Source organism: Anabrus simplex, chromosome 4 (assembly GCF_040414725.1).
Source record: "Anabrus simplex isolate iqAnaSimp1 chromosome 4, ASM4041472v1, whole genome shotgun sequence".
Lineage (NCBI taxonomy): Eukaryota > Metazoa > Arthropoda > Insecta > Orthoptera > Tettigoniidae > Anabrus > Anabrus simplex.
Genome location: NC_090268.1, coordinates 305,038,665 through 305,064,023, shown reverse-complemented (window position 1 = coordinate 305,064,023; position 25,359 = coordinate 305,038,665).

Here is a 25,359-nt window from a genome sequence, read left to right as displayed (position 1 = left end):
AAAATAAGAGTTTTGTCTGTACAGTACTCAGAATTTGAAAAGAATGGTATTTTTGTATCGGTCATGTCCACAGTAACAACGAAATGCATTTTTTACTTTTCCGTACTTTCTGTCTGTCTGTCTGTATGTATGTATGTGTGTATGTATATATGTATGCATGAATGTATATGTGTATGTATGTATGTATGTATGTATGTATGTATGTATGTATGTATGTATGTATGTATGTATGTATGTATGTATGTATGTATGTATGTATGTATGTATGTATGTACACGCATCACGATAAAACGGCTGAAGAGAATTTAATCAAAATCGGTACGTAATGTCGGGTAATGAACCACTGCAATCTAGGCTACACATTATTTTATTCACGCTGAGAGAAGTGGTAGTTCAGGGGAAGGTCTGAAATGTAATTCTCAAATAAGTAATTTATGTTATTAGTGGTCGTATCGATAAATACTACATAACTAACATAACTTTAGTTATGTCGTAAGTTAGTAGTAGTTATGTAAGAAGTTATTAAATTTCCGTTCACTTATGTTTTGAACATTGTTGCCGTACCGCAAATAATCGGAGATATTCATGAATTTGGATTTTTGTTACTAAGTCCATATCAGCGCCGAGTCACGAGAAAATGGGTAAACCGAATTTAGTGAAAATCAGTATGTAAAGTCTGAGAATATGGAACTACAGTCTACGATATAAATAATTTTGTAAGACACCCTAATATCACAGAGTCGAAAGAAAACTAACGTGAAGGCCTGCAATGTAGAAAGCTCATAAACTTTATCAACAATAACATTATATTGACCATTGTTTGTTGTGATGTGCTTTTTGTCTTCTGTTTCCTCTCATCCCCGTTAGATAGGATTACTGCAGCGTACCGAGGTTTTTTAATTTGCTTGATGTCACACCGACACAGGTAGGTCTTATGGCGACGATGGGATAGGAAATGAATAGTGGTGTGAAGGAAGCGGCCTTGGCTTTAAGGTACAGCCTGGTGTGACTGGTGTGAAAATGGGAAACCACGGAATACCATTTTTTTGCTTAACGTTGCACTGACACAGATATGTCTTATGGCGACGATGGGATAGGAAAGGTCTAGGAAGTGGAAGGAAGCGGCCGTGGCTTTAATTAAGGTACAGTCCCGGCATTTGCCTGGTGTGAAAATGGGAAACCACAGAAAACCATCGTCAGGGCTGCCGACAGTGGGGATCGAACCCACTATCTCCCGAATACCATCTTCAGGATTGCCGGCAATGGGGTTCGAATCCACTATCTCCCGGATGCAAGCTCACAGCTGCGCGCCCCTAACCACACGGCCAACTCGCCTGGTCGTACCGACTGTAACAGCCTGCCTGTTGGGAAGTAGCTGGGGTGTAAGATAACTTTCTTTTTTAGCATGCCATTCCTCTGGTTCATACATTTTCTGATATATCTGGTACGTAACACACTGGTTCATCATAGTATTCGAGCTATACAATCCCTAGTGTGCATATTTAACGGAATAATGACAGAGGAGTGTCCACGGCAGTCTGCGACCTGGTTATGCCAGCTCTGAATCTTTGGACTCTTAGATCGGCACCGTAGTACTGTTCGCTGAAAGTGAGAAAGTGTGCGGTTTTTCATTTGATCGAGTATTTTATATGATAACATTGCTTTCAATCGCTATATTCCTACTGACGTTTTTGTAATGACCTATGTTGAATTCAGTTAGGAAAACCACCGAGTCAGTCTTTCTGAGAATCCCGTAGTGAAGCACGGGTACATCAGCTAGTCTCTCTCTATATCTAACACTAGCATGTCAACAGCAGCGTACACAACAAAGCTACAATAATGTCTGCCTGTAACAAACAGCTGGCCTTGCACTTGGAAATAATGGTTGTGATTTTTCTTGAGTATCACTGCACCACTGCTCTCGCCCAAGTATGGAACACATTTGACTGAAATAGCTTCATTTTTATTACTTGGCAACCCTTTAAGTTCTCAAGACTCTATCCTGTCCAATTAATCCATCACAAGATGCTGCCAAATAATGTCTCGTAGGATGAATAATGAGGTCACACTTTTGGACTACATGGCCGGTTAGTTGAGAATATCTGTCCCTTCTTGAGTCTTCCATTTGAAGACCCCATTTCATATCACTGGAGCAAAACAAACTTCCCTTGAATAAGAATTTTGCTAGGGCTTTAGGAGTTTTTGAGTGACAGATTTTCCCAAAATTACTTGCTGTCAAATGATATTTCCCCTCTTTGAACCATAGACTTTGCTGGGATTGTTGTCTATTATTTTCCTCAATTTTCTTCCTTTCCTCATCATTGACCCTTACAAGATTTTCAGCTTGTGTCGCACATGGATCACACCATAATGGTGGTCATGAATGACATCAAAGCAGCTGGCCTGTTCTTTTTTTAGAGCAAAAGAGAAAGCAAGCTTATGTATGGAACTTTTTGCAATACCTTCAACATATTGCTGATATCCAGGCTGATTAACTCCTGTCAATGGCCTAACATCATGGCAGGGTTCCTGGAAAACTTGTTCCAAGGGCAAACATTCCACTTTCATAGGGCTAACTGGCCTCAACCGTTTGGAAGGGGGATGGTGAAAAGTTTGTAAATTTTGGGTGCATGTTTCTGAACACTGAATAATACCAGTCTTGGAGAAGTGCTCTAATGCATGGCTTACAGCAGCAATATGCTTACAACATGCCTTGGGGCCTGCTCCAGCAACACATTCATATTCCCCTCCTATAATGTCACCAGGTACTCCTAAAATAAGCTTCACAATATAGCACTTATTTGTTGTGTACTCGGATTTCACAGCACTGCATATTAGAATTTCATCCGATTGAAATAAACATTTTATAAACAAAACAAACTTTTCACTGAAAAGTCTGTATCCAGCATCACACAATGATTTGTAGTTGGAAACAGGTGCTCCAACTATTTCCGATTTTCTAAATAAAAAACAATCCATCAAATGCACATTTGTGATGGTGATCTTCACCTTATGGCTGATGGTCAATTCTTCAAAGGATAACAATGACATTCACAATAAGATACAAAAGTTGAAAACTAGAAAAGCGGCTGGAATTGATCAGATTTCTGGGGATATACTAAAGACAATGGGTTGGGATATAGTACCATATCTGATGTACTTATTTGATTATTGTTTGGTCGGAGGAGCTATACCAGATGAATGGAGAGTTGCTATAGTAGCCCCTGTGTATAAAGGAAAGGGTGATAGACATAAAGCTGAAAATTACAGGCCAGTAAGTTTGACATGCATTGTATGTAAGCTTAGGGAAGGCATTCTTTCTGATTATATTAGACATGTTTGCGAAATTAATAACTGGTTCGATAGAAGGAAATTCGGTTTTAGGAAAGGTTATTCCACTGAAGCTCAACTTGTAGGATTCCAGCAAGATATAGCAGATATCTTGGATTCTGGAGGTCAAATGGACTGTATCGCGATTGACCTGTCTAAAGCATTTGATAGGGTGGATCATGGGAGACTATTGGCAAAAATGAGTGCAATTGGACTAGACAAAAGAGTGACTGAATGGGTTGCTATATTTCTAGAAAATAGATCTCAGAGAATTAGGGTAGGTGAAGCTTTATCTGACCTTGTAATAATTAAGAGGGGAATTCCTCAAGGCAGTATTATCGGACCTTTATGTTTTCTTATATATATAAATGGTACGAGTGAAGGAGTGGAATCGGAGGTAAGGCTTTTTGTGGATGATGTTATTCTCTATAGAGCGATAAATAAGTTACAAGATTGTGAGCACTGCAGCGTGACCTCGAAAATGTTGTGAGATGGACAGCAGGCAATGGTATGATGATAAACGGGGTTAAAATTCAGGTTGTGAGTTTCACAAATAGGAAACGTTCTCTCAGTTTTAATTACTGCGTTGATGGGGTGAAAGTTCCTTTTGGGGATCATTGTAAGTATCTAGGTGTTAAAATAAGGAGAGATCTTCATTGGGGTAATCACATAAATGGGATTGTAAATAAAGGGTACAGATCTCTGCACATGGTTATGAGGGTGTTTAGGGGTTGTAGTAAGGATGTAAAGGAGAGGGCATATAAGTCTCTGGTAAGACCCCAACTAGAGTATGGTTCCAGTGTATGGGACCCTCACCAGGATTACCTGATTCAAGAACTGGAAAAAATCCAAAGAAAAGCAGCTCGATTTGTTCTGTGTGATTTCCGACAAAAGAGTAGCGTTATAAAAATGTTGCAATGTTTGGGTTGGGGAGAATTGAGAGAAAGAAGAAGAGCTGTTCGACTAAGTGGTATGTTCCGAGCTGTCAGCGGAGAGTTGGCGTGGAATGACATTAGTAGACGAATAAGTTTGAATGGCGTTTATAAAAGTAGGAAAGATCACAATATGAAGATAAAGTTGGAATTCAGGAGGACAAGCTGGGGCAAATATTCATTTATAGGAAGGGGAGTTAGGGATTGGAATAACTTACCAAGGGAGACGTTCAATAAATTTCCAATTTCTTTTAAATCATTTAGGAAAAGGCTAGGAAGGCAACAGATAGGGAATCTGCCACCTGGGCGACTGCCTTAAATGCAGATCAGTATTGATTGATTGATTGATTGATTGATTGATTGATTGATTGATTGATTGATTGATTGATTGATTGATTGATTGATTGATTGATTGAAGAAATTCACATGTCTTTGGTGGTGGACAAGGCTGTATCTGCAGTTTCATGTAAGCCATCAACCTAAAAAAATGCGTGAATTGAAGACTATAAGCAAGTAGAGTAAGTGCGTATTTAAATCTCTACTTATGATTTAAGACTTGTGGAGGTATATTTATATATTTCTCAATGTACAATAATCAAGTAATTGTAATCTTTAGGAAAAGGCATGCTGACACCTATTCATTATTTAGATAATAAAGCGTGTTAGAATTTTGTAATTACCGCTGTACTAATTCTTCCTTCCTCCCGCTAGTTTTAGCGCCTCTGGTCCGTAGCTCATTTTTCAGCTGTTTAACGCTTAAACGCTGAAAATCGTCCATAATATACTAGGGGATATACCTGTACAAATAATTAATATATTCTTGGAGTAAAATTAGAGAATATATAGTAGGCTTTAGCTGAGGAAACTCAGTCAAAATCTGTACATTTCTCGCAGCTGACTGGGAGAAACATAAGACGATCGCCTTGCGCTTACCCAGTAGTACATGAGCGCTATCTGGCGCCACTGCCTTCGTAATGATCAGGCCGTAGTGTAACTTCTGTGGCGTCACGTAAAGAGGCGGTCAGCTAGGCCGTCCGACCCGCGCAATGCATGCACATAACGTTGTAATACGATATAATTTGTCTTTTAGTTACGAAATATTAACGATGGGTTGCATTAATATAACAGATGAAAACAATAACACTGTTATCTTTCGAAATATAGTAAATAAGGCTGACATAATTTTAGAAAAATTTGGTTTAGAACGTGATAAAAACAGTCAAAGTATAACGATTGTCTTACTTGTCAACGCACTCAACAAATCATATTTTTCATTGATAAAAGCATGGAGACAAAGAACGTACAAAAATAAAATGTATAATAATAAAAGGCATTCAACAAATCATATTTTTCATTGATAAAAGCATGGAGACAACGAACGTACAAAAATAAATGTGTAATAATAAAAGGCATTACCTCCATAACTTTAGATGTCCATAAATACGGCAGCTTTCCTGGTTTTCTTCTTGGAACTTCCGGCACTATCCTTCCAAGATCGTTTGGAGGCACTTTCTTCCACACAAACATTTGTTTGAATTTTACTGTAGTTATTTAGCAATACATTCGCCCAAATGGTAACACACCGGCCAGCAAGATATACTAATGTTTTCCCACATTCACATACAATTGTAGAGGAACTAAGTTGCATTGCTTCTAGTACCAGATGATTAAGCACAGATTTTGGGTCCTCAGAATACAAAAATAACACTTTGTAACTATCAGAAGCAAGAACTTCAAAAATTTTATACACCTGAATTCCAATTTCAAGTGAGAAACTTGATGGATACTTTAACCCTCCACGATTTAAATGGTTTAAATAACTCACTTCAGGGAGTAAATCACAAATTAAGTCTGAAACTGTAATTAGAGTTGTCTTACACAGCAAGCATTCACATCTGAGAGAGACTTTAAAGCTAACATAGCCAGCAAGAAATATTATTATTTCTAAAGTAGAGGATTCCATCTCAATTTCCTCACTTTCATTTATGACATGGTCATATTCAGCAGGCAAAAGGAATTCATTGGATATGTCCTGGTCTGAAGCTGCATTAATATCTTTGATCATCTCAGAAACATTGAAAATTGCTTGCCTAGACTTTAACTTCAGTAAATTTGTAACTTTTATTTTTCTCTCAGATTCTATTATCTGCTGAACGGAAACATTGTAGTTGCACCCACTCATCTGCCTATACTTTCCAAATCTTTGCTCCAAGTCATCAGTTTGAAAAGTGCCTAACATTACATAATGCAACTTCAGATCATTCAGAAGGTATTTACATAGTTCGAGCAAGCTCTCGGTCGAATGTAACAAAGCTGAAAATGTCTCCTTACTGAGCTTTCCACAACTTTTGGGAACGTCAATGATAACAATATCATTCCAGCTTTTGAGCCAGGAGCAAAAGGAATACAAATACTGAACACTTTCCTGACCCATGTTTCTAATAGGCTCAGCATACTTCTCTTTCAAACGAATCCCCTTCTCGGGATGCTTCACATTAACAATCATCCACCACTTCCTGATAATTTGCAACCACTCATTTGTACCCTCTGTATCCTGGATCATTGCAGCAAATGTTTTATCATCAAAAAGCGCTACGGCATAATTAACATTTTGTCGTTGAAAACTGTTTGGATAGCACACTCGATAGGAAAGTCCTGGGGCATGCTTTACAAGATGAAGTTTCTGGTCCTGATAAATTCTTCTGACATCCTGAAATTTACACAACTGGATGGTGTTAACATTGTTCATTGATGGGTAGATGAAAGTACTGTCCCTCTCGTTTAACCAATTGTTTCTTAAATTCTTCAACAGATGAACTGTATCAAATAGCAAAAAGCACTTCTCCTGACTGTCACAGGGGTTAAAGATAAATGGGTGGATCACAGTATCATTACTTAACAGTTTGTAACATTTAACATTAACCTTAGCATTATCTGCAATAACAGCAACAACCTCATAGCCTGCTTCATGAAGTGTGCGTAAGGCATTCATTACTGACTGATAGAGAAAATCAGCATCCATATTTTTTACTGGCAGTAAAGCTACTACATCTTTCTGTTTTGACAAAATAGATTTAATCATAAAAGTCCTAACAGTAGTTGCTGATGTAAGATCCAATGAATTCCTTGCCATGCCAACAATTTTGTTGCCTTTGTATGTAATTTTTGGTTTAACATATATCTCATCTAACAACAGACATACCAGTTTTTCATGCGCTTCCAGGGCATCACATTTTACTTTCAGATACTTCCTAAGTGAATCATTAACATCAGAACTAATGCTAGATAAAGTGAATGTTTTGAGATAAGAGGGATGTGGCAACATAAGAATTTCCATATTCGTAAGAAATCTGTAAGCAGCAGGAAATGAATAAAAAAAGCTACAGGCAAAAGCTAATGTATCAACAGAATACCTCATCTGACTGGAAAATAAAAGTGCAAGCTGTTCACTAATGAAATCCAGAGCAGCTTTTATTCTGCTTTCCTCACAAACATCATTACACTCTTTAAGAACAACCTGGATATGTCTAATTTTATCCTTAATTGTAACATCTTTACTGTCAAGGTTGTTTACTGCCGTTAACAAATTAACCAGTTTAGAATAAGAGTTGCATAATAGTTCTGGGCCTAACATATATGAAAACTGCCCTACCTCAATATTTATAATTTCAACAAAAATGTTTACTTTTAACTCTTTATCAATGGTCACAGTTCTTTTAAGGGATGCACAATCACTGAAATCTACATTCATAAAATACAATTTCTCATTTTTACCTTTGACTATCCAATCCAAATGATTATACTTTGATTCATTATTTAAAACCTGATCTAAATTTGAAATTTCATCTTCTGACAACCACTGAGTATATTTCCTGTTTTCATTCTCGGTATAAGTCTTTCTTCTTTCCTCTGGATCTTTACGATAAACGCGATTGTCTGAAGTAAGATACTTTGGTAAATTTGGATATATTGATGGTACGGCATCACTTGTAAGTTCAAATTTCTTGTGTGGTACCACCAATTCAGTACCTAACTAAAAAATTGGCCCATTTGTTGTTGTCTACAAGATAAACATCATTCATACTAGCAATAGTTTAATTTTTCAGTGTTATAATAATGCTAAAATCATTTAACAAAGATTAGGATTTATGAACTGCATTCATTTCTACATTTTAAGCTGTGTTTTAATCTTACTTAGCATCAGAGGAAAAAAGGCAGCTAATTCTCAATATTCCCTACCCAAGAAACATCACAAATTTAGGCTCAGTTATTGCCCATTTAATTACATGTAGGCTTATTCTGCAAAACTCACTACTATAAATCTGTACCACAAGAAGAAAGACAAAAGCAGGACTCACCATCAGCACAGGTTGCTCTGATTTCTCTCACAATCTGGTCTTCAGGAAAATGAATTATGCATACTCCCGTGTTCTTTGTAATTTTTAAATTTTCCCTCAGTATTCTTCTGTTCCATAAATGAATTCTTTCCTCGTCCGAAGGAAATGAAAATACTGGTGTATATTCACCTGTGTAGTTGGATTTGCATCCTGGCACACAACAACTTTTTGGCATAGTGGCAATCGCTTTTCACACACACTTCAATTCACAACACATTGTATTAACACAGAACGGAAAATATTCAATTAATGTATTTAACAAGGAGCAATAAATCCTCGGAATTAACTCAGCTTCCCACGAGGAGATAGCATACCTAACCTAAACAACCTTGTCTCACTATTTCAATTACAGCTACTTATGTGGATCTCGCTTTGATGAATTACGATAATTTAGAAGAAATGGCATTTAACGTACTTAAAAATCAATAATTGACTTTCAATAACCCCTATTATTCACAGAAAGCTTTCAAACACTTCGTATTACACTCAGAGATGCAACTCGTAACATTCGCCCTAATCGATCAGCTGATTGCATTCGCGCGCTTCCTACAGTATGGCCTGTTGCATTACGAAGGCAGTGCTGGCGCGAACTTTCTCTGCCTACATCCCTATTGACCTGGAATTCCGAGAGAACACTGCTAAAACCTCGAACTTCGTGATACGTTTGACTATCCCATTGCTCTGGATTATCAAAAATATCCTCGAACAACTGAACTAATTATTTTTGTTCACGAACTGTTTCAACAAGTCTTTCGTTGTAATTCCATCGTGTTGGACACACTTTAGGAAATCGTCTCCAGACTTCTTTATCTAATGCAGCAATTCCCTTCGTGGAATAAAAAAAGAAGGGGGCCAGGCTACTCAGTCATGGAGAATATTTTACATTCCTTTATATCTGTGGGCAAAACAATGTATGAATATAGCGTCGGGGTAGTTATATTTCACTCTTTTTTGTAAACTACTAAGGCCTCATGACATCACTGCGGTTCCATAGTAACATTGAGCGGCTAGTTCAGAACCACTGTTGAACTCGTCCATTATGTGGAACACGTGATTTGCAAGAGCAGGAACACTGCGATCGGCGCTTACGTCGGTAAATCCAAGAAATCACTGCTGTATTTTTCCATCAGCAGACATGTACCTAACAACAGTTGAAAGTTGGGAAATGCCAGAAATATCAGTAGTTTCGCTAATAATAATCGCCACGAATGGTGACTGTGATATTTCATTCTGTATTTCGGTCAACAACACACTGGCTACTCCGTCAATTAAATCATTTTGTACTTGATATGAAAGACCTATGAACACCGTTGCTTTCTGCAAATGATTTGCCAGTGTGTCGTCATACTTGCTCAGCAGTGTTATAAGTTGTATGTAATTCCCACGATTTAAGGAACTGTTATCTTCTGCATGCGCTCCGAAAGGAAGTTCTTGTCTTGCAAGATACATTACAACGTCAGTCAGTCGTTGGATCACCTTTCTATTCTGTTTTACCAACTCGTTATGTTCTATTGTCTCCAGTTTACGCTGCTGATCGAGTTGCAAATCTATCCTGGTCGTTCCGAAAGTTGTTAACAGAATTTCAGCTCGGATACGTGTTTGTCATTGCTGATGACGCTGGAATGCTTTAAGCAAATTATTCATGTCATCGAACCCTACACTGCTCCACGCCCCTTTTTTCATTTGAAAATAGAACGCAAGGTCAACAGTAGAGTTCTGATGTTTCTTGACAAGCACATAACCAACCTATATTTCCATACTGCTCCGTATTAAATTGTCGAACACAACGTTTCGTTTTAGATTTTACACCCGGTAAATCAGGCATTGGTCTGCTACCGGAAATTATATTACTCTTCTCTTGAAACACACTCGAACTCATGCCCTGGATTAAGAGAGATTCTAATACGCATCCGCACACCACTCCGCTCTCCGCACTCGCGCCGACAGTTGTCATGCTTCAGAGACTCAAAACAGGGAATGAGCACAGTGAATGCATTCACTTCTAAGGCGGCAGAATCGCTTAGTTTCTTTAATTTATATATGTGCACGTAAATTTGGTATAATTTTCACAAATAACGCGAAGTAAATTTAGTCGTACAACTCACTGTACGATATTTCACCTCAGTTGAAAACACAAGCACAATAATTAAACCTTTTTCTCGCATAAAAAAATACTCTAGAACGGAATGGGCCGTGAGATGCATTCCCTTCGGCGGAGCTTCCCGAACACAAGCGAATAATTACGAAGGGACCAGAGTGAAGCCTCGGCTATAGTCGTGTCTGGCAGGCCACTTGCCAAACGAACGGCTTTGATAGAACATCCTTCCATAGTCCTTGGAGACAGATGTATGTTTGCAACTCTCAACTGCCCATGCATCCCTGTCACGTTAAAATAAATTTAATTATAAATTATATAAAAAGACACAACATTTAAAATAAATACTGGCTGCAATAACATGCATAAATATATACATTTTTGTGTAATAATTTTTAAGGGATTGACTCATTCCTTTCATTCCATGGAATAACCGCCCCTGCTCCTGAATGCTTGGCCATACCAACAGCTCCTACACTCGCACTCCTTAGCCATTCTTTACAAAATAATGAAAAGGAAAACGAAGAATAAGATAAGTTATTCTGTGCAAAACAAAAATGAAAGGAAAGAAATATTGTCTTGGTTCTATTATCTTTTCTTAGTGCAATGGAATTGAGTTGTGCACTGCCTGAGCATTGTTGTTGAATTTCTTTAACTCTCAACCTTAGTGGTGTCTAGGGTTTGTTTCATTCTTGAGTTGCAGATCGCTGCTGGTGTAATGTAATTTACCTAACCTATTGGTTGTCAGTGTTGTTTTGGTTTTGCTAATTTATCTTTCCCGAAGCATGTATCTTCTTGGACCTAATCGGTGTGGTTGAGAACATTGATTTATGATCAGTTTTGGGGGAGTAATTCTAATTTAATGTTTATTGCGATGGATTTATGGCTGAAGATCATGGCGTGGTAGATGTTTGTCTTTTAAACTCTAATGAGTTAACCTGTGTGTCTTGTCAGTGGTCGTTCCTTGGGTATCGTGTCAAGTGTTTAGTAGATATTGCACTTTGGTATGGGCGTGTGTTACGTTTAATTGTATCTCTGTGTCACAGTAAATTTTGGAATGAATTAAGAGGTGTTTCTGCAACTCATAGTGAATTACCTTGTCTTGTTATTGAATTCTTCTTGGTTTCGTGTACCTGGTTGCTTCATCTCACGTTTCTCGGCATTACCAGTTAATCCGACGTAATCTTGTGTTTGCTTTGTTCTATTGTATGGTTCTATTTATGTTATATGCCACCCTCTGGCGTTCTCTTTTCCTCAGTGATTCAGTAAAGGACAACCGGTAGTGTACGTGGTGTAGATCATCGCTCTTTATCTTCCTTCTTGGTTATCTAATCTGAGGTCTTATCTTTGCCTTTGAATGTGATTGGATGTGCCATTGGGGAATTAATTAGTTATGCCTTGTAATAGGTTGGTTATTTAATTCCGGATTGTATTCCCTCCTGAAGTTTTTGTTGGGGCACGACTTCTGTCCTGTTAATTCCATGGAGTTGATTATGCTCTGACGAGTGTTGGGTGTTGATCTGTAAACTGTTCTTGCTTGGTGTTGCTTGACTGATCTGTTGTCGACGACGGACTATGTGAAACCCTACCATCTTTATTCGAATAGCTCTCCAACAGATCGGGTCAAAGTTTCCCTTGCTTTGAAAATTGTTTATCTTATAGTCATAGAATTGGCATTGATTTGAATTCTGTGCTTTCTGTGTTTTTCTTCTGTTGGTTGAGTTGTATCCTTTTCTCTTTCATCTTCCTGTTGGTGATGCTTAGAACCCGTGAGATGTTGATCTAAGTTTTGGTAATGCTTCTGTAATTTTGGTTGTACAACAATGATTTTGAAATATTAACTATTTAACTCTCTGATTGGTAGTGCCGATGCTATTATGTTCAAGGTACATTTTTATTTTCTTTGTTTTCTATTTAATTGAATTTGTTTGAGACCTGTCCTAGGTCTATGTATGATTTACTGGGGTGATTCTGTTTATGCTTTGAACTTATCTTGAGACGAACCTGATATTCTATTTTTCTTAAACTTGGTTTATGTTCCTGTGTTTGGGGATTTAACATTTCCGTGTAGTGTATCTTTATGCGTTGATTCCTTTTTTTACTAATTAAATTTATTTCGATAAATTAGTTGGAAATTACAAGAGAATCATGCCTTTCTCTACTGTATAAGCCCCAAAGGTTTGATTAGCGTATGCATTTATCTGTATCGTTTAAAAAAAGGAGGTAACCTTGCTTTCTTTGGATAGAACGATTTAGTTTGGGATTTGGTATCATTTTATGAGGAGAAAACTTTCAAAATTGTGTATCTAGTATCAAGATATGTGTGTTCGTGGTTACAACATTTACCTATTGAACTCCGATGAATACCGAACAATTTGCTAACTGTGGAAGATTCCGGTCTACATGGGTTTCTCTGTGATCTTATTCCAACCTGCATCTTCGTCCCTTCTACAAACGTTAAGTAGGAACCTTAAATCTCACCAAAAATTTGAAGATTTTCCGCCACTAATGTCTGTTGCTGAGCCCAGCCCTATGTTGATCTTTTGGAGGAGGAGGCGGCTCTGACGGAAATTGGACAGTTTAAGGGCATTTAAAATAAGCCACATTATCTTTCTGCAAAGTGCTAGTAGTACTGGTACCTCCCGCAGGCAGTAGCCTCCAGTGAACTTCAAGACATGTATTGTGCTGCCCTCTTGTAGCATGTACCCAACTTAACTTGTACTGTATTGTTCCTGTACACAACGACAATATTTTCGGTCATCATCTCATTTTTTCCTGAATGGAGGATAGAAGAAGAAAAATCTTGCTCTTCCTGTTGGATCTTTAAGTTACATATTAGCAGAGGAAAAAAGGAGGAAAATGTACCCTTTTAATCCGGGGTAATTCTATCGCCGTGTGGTGATAGTCACCAGTCGGTTTTGATGTATTTTATTTGTCAACTTGGGAAACTGTAAGTAACTACAATCTTCGTTTTGATCCTGGAAGTATATGGATGTGATAACAGTAATTATCAGCGAACTGTTCCGTGTCGTCGGGTATATCTACTAAGAAAAATTCAATTCTCACTGTTAGTGAAAAATTCTATTAACCAAAGAGACTGAATTGCTGGTTATCTTTATTGTGAATAGGTTATAAACTTTCGTGGGTCTTTTATGTAATTATTCATAGAATGATTTTGGGTTGTTAACCACTCTAGAGATGTTCTTTTAATACGAAAATTAATGTATTCAATGATATTGTGACAATTTCGTCCCCATGCTTCTACTATACCTCCGAGAGTACGTCTTAATTTTAAAATGAGGTATTATCACTGATCTCTATACCTGGATGGCTGGTAGCTTGGGTAGCAGTAAGCCGAATAGAAGATGACTGGCGTACTAAGATGGCAGTGAGCGCACGGTGCAGTAGACCACGAGGAGCGCGCTTGCTTTGTTTATGCTTAGTTCAGTGACGCCAGGCCTCTTGATTGTAGTTTCACGAGTGTTCTGTGCTGTGTTACTGCAAAGTAAATAGTAGTGTATTTTACAAATGTAGGTTCGTTGCCTTGTACTATACTTGTGGATTACAAGATTCAATTTAAACATGTATGTGTTTATCTGAAATATGAATGAAGAAACATTCTACGGGGTATTAACATACCGCAGTATTCAGCTTATGGATGTACAAACAGAACCGATCAGCAGAAGGAGAAATCATTTCATCGGGGAGTTTTAATAATAATGTTATTTGCTTTACGTCCCACTAACTAATTTTTTAAGGTCTTCGGAGACGCCGAGGTGCCGGAATTTAGTCCCGCAGGAGTTCTTTTACGTGCCAGTAAATCTACCGACACGGGGCTGTCGTATTTGAGCACCTTCAAATACCACCGGACTGAACCAGGATCGAACCTGCCAAGTTGGGGTTAGAAGGCCAGCGCCTTAACCCTCTGAGCCACTCAGCCCGGCTCGGGGAGTTTTATACTGTACATAAGAATCTTCCTAGGGTAGTGTTTTGAGTTTTAGGTTTATTGTATCTTATTTCGCATATTCCGGGAGCAATGGCAATTAATTTTTGTAGGTTTCCTTTCTCGAGACCCGAACATCTAAGATCATCGATTAGGAGTATCAGGTGGGAGAATTGGGAGCCTTCTAAAACAGCTGTTCTCTGCTCGGATCACTTAGAGGAAGACTGTTTTGATAGAAATGGACAAACTGTACACCTTATAAGTGATGTACAGCCAACTGTTTTCAATTTTGCTGAACATTAACTGCAAGTAAAGATTTACGTTTTTTTTTTCTCATAATTAAACTGACGGTTTCGATGAAATAATTGACGTGACCTTATAACAATGTTAGAAAATGAAGTCTGGAGGAATTCTAGACCTTATTTACATTAGTAATAATTATGGGTTTCAGACACTGGAGTGGTGGGTGTTTGGGGCTATTCCATTATACTATTCGTGGTATTTGGGACTCTTTTAACTGGTGTTACATATTTCTGATGATGACTATCAATATCGCTTTGCTAGCTGAATTTAATTAAAGAGGTCGGTAATAGTACATTAAGCTGCAGGTAATGTGATATATATTGACTAGTTTTGAATATTTGCTGGTTTTATAAATGTGTACATTTGCTTCAATGATATTTTAATTTGATAATATGCGCGTTATTTCTTGGAAACAGGAAACAGAAATTCATTATCAAGCACCGATTACGATATGTCGAATCTAGGCCTGTATATTGAGCTACGTTTATAGGTACATCATTTTAAGAATGCATAATTTCGTGGCATACATGTATACAATTTACAGCAATGTTTCCAGAAACTGGTTTTCACTCGTATTGTGTTACCGATCGCTAATTGCATGTATTCAGCACCTAAGTTAATATTTGCCGGCCGTTATTATACACTCATTTTTATTGCTATCCCGGAGATTTACTGACCTCGGAATGACGTGTCAGTGATCCCAATGTCCTTATGCTTTGAGTGAACATGTCTCTATATTTTTAATTATTCCAATGCGCCATTAATTGTGACTTAAAATTGACTATATTATCATTGCTTCCCATAAGGAGAGCTCTAGGTTGGGTACGCCAACATGGCGAACCGCGCGTTCAACTTGGCGTACTTTCTCCTGCAGCGGAGACCTGCCATCAGCGATCCATGTATAGAGATCAGTGGGTATTATGCATTAATCCTCTCTGGAAAATCTTTAATATCTTACTATACGAAGCATTGTGTGAAAATGGGAGAATGTACGAGTAGAAAAATTGCCAATCAATGTTCCGATCACATGATAAAGTTAACGGCATAGAGTGCAGTGTTCGATTCTAGTCTTGATATGTTTCTTTAGTGATTTGCAAATCTAAACATGCATAATGACGTCATCACTGCAGCACGTGCTTACTCTAGCTATCCCGATACAGGTTTAAACTTGTTCGATAGAGCTATGCCTTGACATAAGAGGAGGCCTTAACAGCTTATGTATAGCCGCTATTGTTTAAAGATAGCTGCTGTTAAGAAAAAGCACGTAGAATTTTTCAAATTACCCGCCGCCACATTTCAAAGGTATGAGGTTTAGTGGTGTAAAGATACCTGCACGATGCAAAGCTAGCTTTCTTCATCAGAGCAGCCACCATCTTGTGTGAGCACCTCTAGGCCGTATCATAAGGAGCTGTGTATAGTCACCGTCTTGTCGCTGCTACCTTGCGCAAGCACCCCTAGGGCGTCTCATAAGAGCAGCAGCCATCTTGTGCAAGCGCTCTTAAGCTGTCACATAGGAAGCTATGTATAACCGCCATCTTGTAGAATTAGATAGCTGCAAATGCCAAAGGGCCTAAGTAGGGATCGAACCGTCGATCTCATCATTAGACTATGTTTTTCTTATGCTATCATGTTCCTGATACTGCAAACCTAGGTATCAGGTTTTGCTCTACGATGCACCGTTTTCGAGATATTTAACATTTTGCATTTAAGCCCTAAATTTAATGAATCGAACCTGCACGGTACGTTATACTCTCTACCATAGCTAAACCTGATCAAGTTACGAAGACTTGCTTCAATACAAGCTAAAACAGAGCGAATGCCAAAGGGCCTAAGTAGGAACCGAACCGTTGATCTCATCATTAGACTATGTTTTTTTTGTTCCTCGTACTGCGAACCGAGGTACTGGGCAGAAATTTTTTTGTCCGTTTTGCTCTACGATGCACCGCTTTCGAGATATTTAACATTTTGCATTTAAGCCCCAAATTTAATGAATCGAACTAGCACGACGCGTTAGCCTCTAAGCTAGCTTTCTTCATAAGGGCAGCAGCCATCTTGCGCAAGCACCCTTAAGGCGTCTCATAAGGAGTCGTGTATAGCCACCATCTTGCGTCCGATATCTTGTGCAAGCATTCTTAGGGCGTCTCTAGCCATCTTGTGCAAGGACCCTTAAGCCGCCTCATAAGAGCAACCGCCATCTTGCGCAAGCATCCCTAGGGCATCTCATAAGGAGCCATGTATAACCGCCATCTTGCGCAAGCATCCCAAGGGCGTCTCATAAGAACCTATGTATAGCGGCCATCTTGCATAAGCACCTTTAAAGAGTCATGTATAGCCACCATCTTGTGCAATTAGCGCCGAGAGATGGCTGCTGTAGAATTTTTTTAAAAATTATCCGCCACCATATTTCAATGGTATGTACCTAAAGAGTGTAGCACTGAGGTTTGCGATGTAAGATGGCGGAACAGAGCTGACAAAAAAGCGCGTGAGTTTGTTTACTAAACAAGAGCACGTGGAATTTTTCAATTTGTCGCCACCACATTTCAAAGGTATCTAGCTAAAGATGGCAGCACGGTGCTCTCTTGATTAAAGATGGCGGATGACAGCTAACAGAACTTTTCAAATTGCCCGCTACTACATGTCATAAAGAGGGCAGCACGGTGCACTGTAGATTAAAGATGGCGGATGACAGCTGACAAAATTGTCCGCATGATAGCAGCACAGTGCTCTATTGATTAAAGATGGTGGATGACAGCTGTCAAAAAAGCACGTGGCTTTGTTTACTAAACAAGAGCACATAGAATTTTTCAAATTGCCGCCACCACATTTCAAAGGTATCTAGCTAAAGATGGCAGCACGGTGCTCTCTTGATTAAAGATGGCGGATGATAGCTAACAGAACTTTTCAAATTTCCCGCTACTACATGTCATAAAGAGGGCAGCACGGTGCTCTGTGGATTAAAGATGGTGGATGACAGCTGACGAAATTACCCGCATGATAGCAGCACAGTGCTATATTGATTAAAGATGGTGGATGACAGCTGTCAAAAAGCACGTGGCTTTGTTTCCAAACAAGAGCACAGAGAATTTTTCAAATAGCCGCCACTACATTTCAAAGGCATCTAGCTAAAGAGTGCAGCACTGAGGTTTGTGATGCAAGATGGCGGATGACAGCTGTCAGAAAAAAGCACGTGAGTTTGTTTCCAAACAAGAGCACGTGGAATTTCCCGCCACCACAAAGAGGGCAGCACTGTGCTCAAAGATGGCTGCTGTCAAAAAGCATTTTTCAAATTATCCGCCACCACATTTCAAAGGTAAGTAGCTAAAGAGGGCAGCACTGTGCTCTATAGATTAAAGATGGCGGATGACAGTTGTCAAAAAAGCACGTGGATTTGTTTATCTTGCGCTAGTGAGGTTAAGTTGGTAGCACTAAGGTTTAGGCCCGCCAAGATGGCAGCACTGCCGATGACAGGTGATGAAATTTACATCTACTACGATAAAGAGGGCAGCACAGTGCTCTGTGGTTTAAAGATGGCGGATGACAGCTGTCAAAATAGCACGTGGCTTTGTTTACCACACGCTAGTTAGGTTAAGTTGGTACCACTAAGGTTTAGGCCCGTCAAGATGGCAGTACTGAGGTTAGCGATGCGTTGTTGTCTGTCAAAAAGCACGTGGCTGTCAAAAAACACGTGGCTTTGTTTACCTCGCGCTAGTTAGGTTAAGTTGGCACTACTGAGGTTTTGGCCCGTCAAGATGGCAGTACTGAGGTTAGCGATGCGTTGTTGTCTGTCAAAAAGCACGTGGCTGTCAAAAAACACGTGGCTTTGTTTACCTCGCGCTAGTTAGGTTAAGTTGGTACCACTGAGGTTTAGGCCCGTCAAGATGGCAGCAGTGAGCTTAACGATGCGTTGTTGTCGATGACAGCCGGCAAAAAGCACGTGGCTTTGTTTGCAAATTCAAATCTCCCGCCAAAATTCAAATTTCCCGCCAGAATTCAAATTTCCCGCGGGAGGAGGCGGCCGAACTGTCCTGTTATACTACTGAGCCATTATTTCTAACTGAAATCGGTATAGCTGAATTGGCAATGTGTAACAATAGCAAAGTATCAATTCTACCAGTTTTAAACACTGTTGTTGGGAGAAAGTGTCATTTTCTGCGGGCTGGCCGTCCTAGTTATTTCAAAAAAAAAGTTTGCAACCAATTGTTCACATTTTGATGACTGTATCATACTATACAGGCGGCTCGCGCGTACTTCATACTGATGGAATTCGCAAAGTTGGATGTGTCTGTGTAGTCTATTAGGATGGTGTTGACATTTTTCAGCCCAGTTTAGGCTTTCAAATAGCTGCTCAGTTTTCAGGCTGAACTCTGGATCATAAAGAATGCAGTGCTGTAGTGTAAAACAACAACAAGAATGTGAAGATACTCAGTAATTCGCAAGCAGCGTTGAGCTCCATTGACATCAAGTACAATATGAATCTGATAGCCGCTAGTACAAGAGCAGAATCTGAAGGATGTCCTCTCATCTCTATGTCTTGGATTTGTGGTCATACAGGATTTGATCAAAACGAAAGTGCAGATACTTTAACAAAATTAGCCACCACATCAAACATCGAATTACGTAAGATGAACCTCCAATGTGCTGTGTTAAGCAACAAATCAAGAAATATATTATAGATCAATGGAACAATAGCTGGACTTCTAGTTTGAAAGGATCTGTTACAAGAGAACTATTCTGCCCCGAAGTTACAGATCGACTTCAGAATAAAGTATCCGTGCCTAACTTTGTCCTTACGCAATATATATCGGGACATGAAAGATGTAAATCTTACCTTGAGTGATTTAAAATCCAAATTGCAGATGGATATTTATGCTTTTGTGGTTCAGGTCAAACAATGGATCCTGTAATTTTTTCCTGCTCCGTCTTTGGAATGAAAAGACTTAAATTTGTGTACTACCTGAACAGTTTTGATTTTGTGTTTTCTGGCCTGTCGCCAAACGTAATGGTGAGGATCTAACGGTGTCAACTGTATAGAGGGCCGGACTTGTTATTCCAGGGAGGATGGTCCCTTTTTTCCTCACCAGGGTGGGACAGCACACGGTCATTATTTATATGTGTGGCGCCTCAAATGTGGATTGGTTACCACCTGTGTGAGGGGTCACAAGATTAAATTAAGATATTTAGAGTTATAGGTGTGGCGCTTACATAAGGCTCAGTTTTCCGGCCGTGTGAGTGTCCAAATGGTGTAGAGGTGGCGCTTACACGTGGATCGGTCTCCCGGCCATGTGAGTACCCACATAGTAGATTTAGGTTTTTACTTTATTTTATTTTTGTATGGGAACGTGTATTTGGGCGGAAGCCTGTAATCTCAGCAAATAAATCATGTAATATGTACGTGTACTAACATTATCTCACTTTTAACGAATTGGAATATCTTTGGATTTTTTGTATCTTCTTTTTGTTTGTTGGTTGGTTGGTTCGTTTTTTTGTTTTTTGTACTTTCACATTTAACTACATGTAATATTTTAGATTACAATAAACGAATACGCTCTCCCCAGTTTTCGGTATCCGTGACTGGGATTTTATTAATTCGTTCATCCATTCATCCTAGCTGACCCTTGCTACATTTGAATCTAAATGAAGTTTAACCATCAAATACAAGAAATTATTATTTTCAAATTTACATGAGCTGATCATGCATATTGGCATAATATATAATGAAATGTACTCATCTTAGTCCAGTTTCGTTCCACGTTCAGCCACACACCATCTCGGCCATCAGGTCAGACCACCGATATTGTGCTCACACCATCATGACGATGACATTACCGTCTGCGAAAATTCTCCTCTTGAGGTCCATGTTCTTGATATAGTTTATGTTCGGCACATTAGGTACACACGTCTTCGCACTCATTTGATACACTTAGTATACAACGAAAATTAGAAGTTAATTATAAGACAAATTATACACACAAAGAAATACAATCTTCGCACTCGCGTACAATTTCAGGAGCAGTTTGATTAGTATTTTTTCAGCATGAAACCGCGACTCAATGACGAACTACGCTCCAACGTGCCCCGTAACTCCTCTTATAACCATGATTACTGCTACTTGACGGACAAGTCTATCGGCACTTCGTATTTAATTCTCCAAATCTAGGATAATTCGAATATACACTGACTGACAGAGCAAATGCAACACCAAGAAGGAGTGGTCAGAACTTTATGCCAATTGCAGGGTAGACTGACGTCACTGAGGTATGCTCATGATGTGAAATGCGCCGCTGTGCTGCGCACGTAGCGAACGATAAATGGGACACGGCGTTGGCGAATGGCCCACTTCGTACCGTAATTTCTCAGCCGACAGTCATTGTAGATCGTGTTGTCGTGTGCCACAGGACACGTGTATAGCTAAGAATGCCAGGCCGCCGTCAACGGAGGCATTTCCAGCAGACAGACGACTTTACGAGGGGCATGTTTATCGGGCTGAGAAGGGCAGGTTGGTCGCTTCGTCAAATCGCAGCCGATACCCATAGGGATGTGTCCACGGTGCAGCGCCTGTGGCGAAGATGGTTGGCACAGGGACATGTGGCACGTGCGAGGGGTCCAGGCGCAGCCCGAGTGACGTCAGCACGCGAGGATCGGCGCATCCGCCGCCAAGCGGTGGCAGCCCCGCACGCCACGTCAACCGCCATTCTTCAGCATGTGCAAGACACCCTGGCTGTTCCAATATCGACCAGAACAATTTCCCGTCCCGTCGATTGGTTGAAGGAGGCCTGCACTCCCGGCGTCCGCTCAGAAGACTACCATTGACTCCACAGCATAGACGTGCACGCCTGGCATGGTGCCGGGCTAGAGCGACTTGGATGAGGGAATGGCGGAACGTCGTGTTCTCCGATGAGTCACGCTTCTGTTCTGTCAGTGATAGTCACCGCAGACGAGTGTGGCGTCGGCGTGGAGAAAGGTCAAATCCGGCAGTAACTGTGGAGCGCCCTACCGCTAGACAACGCGGCATCATGGTTTGGGGCGCTATTGCGTATGATTCCACGTCACCTCTAGTGCCTATTCAAGGCACGTTAAATGCCCACCGCTACGTGCAGCATGTGCTGCGGCCGGTGGCACTCCCGTACCTTCAGGGGCTGCCCAATGCTCTGTTTCAGCAGGATAATGCCCGCCCACACACTGCTCGCATCTCCCAACAGGCTCTACGAGGTGTACAGATGCTTCCGTGGCCAGCGTACTCTCCGGATCTCTCACCAATCGAACACGTGTGGGATCTCATTGGACGCCGTTTGCAAACTCTGCCCCAGCCTCGTACGGACGACCAACTGTGGCAAATGGTTGACAGAGAATGGAGAACCATCCCTCAGGACACCATCCGCACTCTTATTGACTCTGTACCTCGACGTGTTTCTGCGTGCATCGCCGCTCGCGGTGGTCCTACATCCTACTGAGTCGATGCCGTGCGCATTGTGTAACCTGCATATCGGTTTGAAATAAACATCAATTATTCGTCCGTGCCGTCTCTGTTTTTTCCCCAACTTTCATCCCTTTCGAACCACTCCTTCTTGGTGTTGCATTTGCTCTGTCAGTCAGTGTAATTAATTCTCATAGAGGAGTAATCCCGGAGGATTAAATTCTACATTTAGCAATTTATTATTCATCTGTGTGATAGATGCTCAGATCAGGTTTTTCAGGCGACGACCACACATTCACGTCCGAACGGTTCCGATGTTAAGAGAATAGTGAGTGTCTGCTCCTCCGCTTGGCGTCCTTCTGTGCCCGTTCCTCGTTGCGCAACGCCTGGGGAATCCCCTGAACAGTTTCATCATATCCTACTTCCAGTAGCCACATACAAAAATTAAAAGGTTTGACAGGATATTTCTATTTAATTTTCCGAATTATGTAAAAGTCTTATTCAACTTTGATAATATCTTCTTGTGGATTTGTGGTAATATCGCATCGCGTTCATATTGGTGTCCCTGCTACTGCAACACTTCTTCCTCGCGCGTTATCTTGCGATTCACTGGTTCGAGACTTCTGCCAACTTAATTTTGGATATCTCTGTCGCCTAAGTCTCACGCTTATCTCTCTAGAATGGAGGATTACATTGCCTTCTTTCTTATGCAACATCAGCCGACCTCGACAGACTTATTTAGCAAGCTGGATTACAACATGCATCCTGCTCCCCATATTGACTTTGTCTCATATAATATTAACCCTCACGGCACTTAACGCCCTTGGAATGGCTTTGGCCTGCCCAGTGTCCGTTGCTCAGCCCGAAGACCTGCCGATTACGAGGGTTGGTGTGGTCAGCACGACGCATCCTGGACTTTCTGGGCTTTCGATACCGGGGCCGCAATCTCACCGTCAGATAGCTCCTCAGTTCTAATCACGTAGGCTGATTGGAGCTCGAACCTGCCCTCAGGTCGGGAGGAAATCCCTGACCTGGCTGGCAGTCGAACATGGGGCCTCCGTGCAAGAGGTAGGCACGCTAATCCTACACCACGGTGCCGGCTCATATAACATTACTTCCATTGAATTTTAACATTATATGCCAATGACATGAACAATTGGGTTCAGTGTATATATTTTTGACTAGGTCATGGACACTGAGGTATGGTTCACCCGCTTGCCGCGCGCATTCGTCAGTCTGGCAGTCTCTTTATTATCTCTTAAATTTGTTAGTGTTTAATTAAATACTACAGGATTTTAATTGTATTATCACACCGTTATTCTTTTTAATTGTAATAAGTGTGTAATACTGTTGAGCCACTCGCGGGATAAAGCCATAACCCCCACAAATAGTCAACATGAATCTTAGAGTCCTGTGGGTAACCCAAGACCCACGAAGATTGAAGATTCATTATATACTAGCCCCCGTTACGGAGTTAAAGCTAGTACAAGTGAGATACAAGTAGAAAAGGAATGTAAGGCACGAATTAAAAAATCAAAACACAAGATAAGATGAGGGAAAAACAAGACACTTACTTCGCAGAAACGCACTAAGTGCACAAATGGCCGTGAATGAAGTTAATACAAGTGGCAGTGTTGAATTAATAAAAAAGGAATGAGAACCAACGCACCTTAGGTAATAATAAGCAAACTTTAATTACTAAATCAAAACTTGTTTATAATAATCAAGCAGGAAATAAAATAAAATGAAGTCGTCCTCGAATTCAATAAAAAAGTTAAGTTGTGTTTTTTACAAGTCCGACCGGTCGTTTAGTAGAAATATTTTAAATATACTAAGTTTAAGTAGAAGTTACTAAATGACCTTTTCATCTTACAGAGGGATACAATTCAGTGCTCTCCAGCACTTTCATTTGACGTTAGGTAACTTACTAGCCACCAAGGGGCAACGCAAGTACACGAAGTTAAACAGCAAAAAATTGGGAACTAGAAACGCACAAAATAATTAGACGTTGGAAGAAAATATTTTAGAGAACATTAAATCAAGTACGAGTAGAAAATCATTAAGAATTCACCGTCACAAATAACATTAATCAATTACCCCGTCCAAGACAATTATTTCTACACAACAATCCCCACCGTAACGTTGCTAAGGTAACGAAAACAAAAACACCATACCCGCTGAAATAAACCAATACCAATGGATCCTGCCCAACAAACGGGCATAAAACAGAAATTATACATACATATATTGAGGAAATAAATAAATAACCCAAAATAGAATAAGTAGGTTAGATAAGGGTTCGACGAGATTAGGAAGCCTTGCGTGAACTTCCTTGCTCCACAAGCTAACCTTTTACTTGAGTTTACAAGGCAATAACAATAATGGTTAGAATGAAATTTTGGATATTTATTGAAAAGCCACACATTTCTTAGGTACTTGTATCAATTTAAATTAGATAATTTAAAACGTCATAACTCCTTAAGAGACCAGTTATTTATACCAAAACAAGGCTAAGAAAGGAACTATTTTAAGACATGGCGTCGATATTGAAAGTTTATGTCTGGCGCAAGCAAATCGAATAATCTTTTATTTTTTCTAAAAAAATATATCTTGAAGGAGGATCCATGGGTTGAAGTAATTTTCAGTAAATAATAAAGGAGTGAATTTACTTACAGTTTAATAAGTTTACCAGCAAAGCACACAGTCACAAAGCACGCTACACTTCCATTAGGTGAATTGAGTCGAGATTCAAAATTATTCACCAATAGTAGAAAAAAAGGAAACGAATGAGGACGACATCACAAGGTTGATGGGAAAATATGACGGCAAAAATAGCAAATCAAGCCTGGCTCCATATTCCGGGCACAAGCTAGGTCGCCGCGAGGCCACACTGCGACCGGACTCCATGGCTGCCGAACTCAAAGTCAGTAGCTTACCCAAGCTTA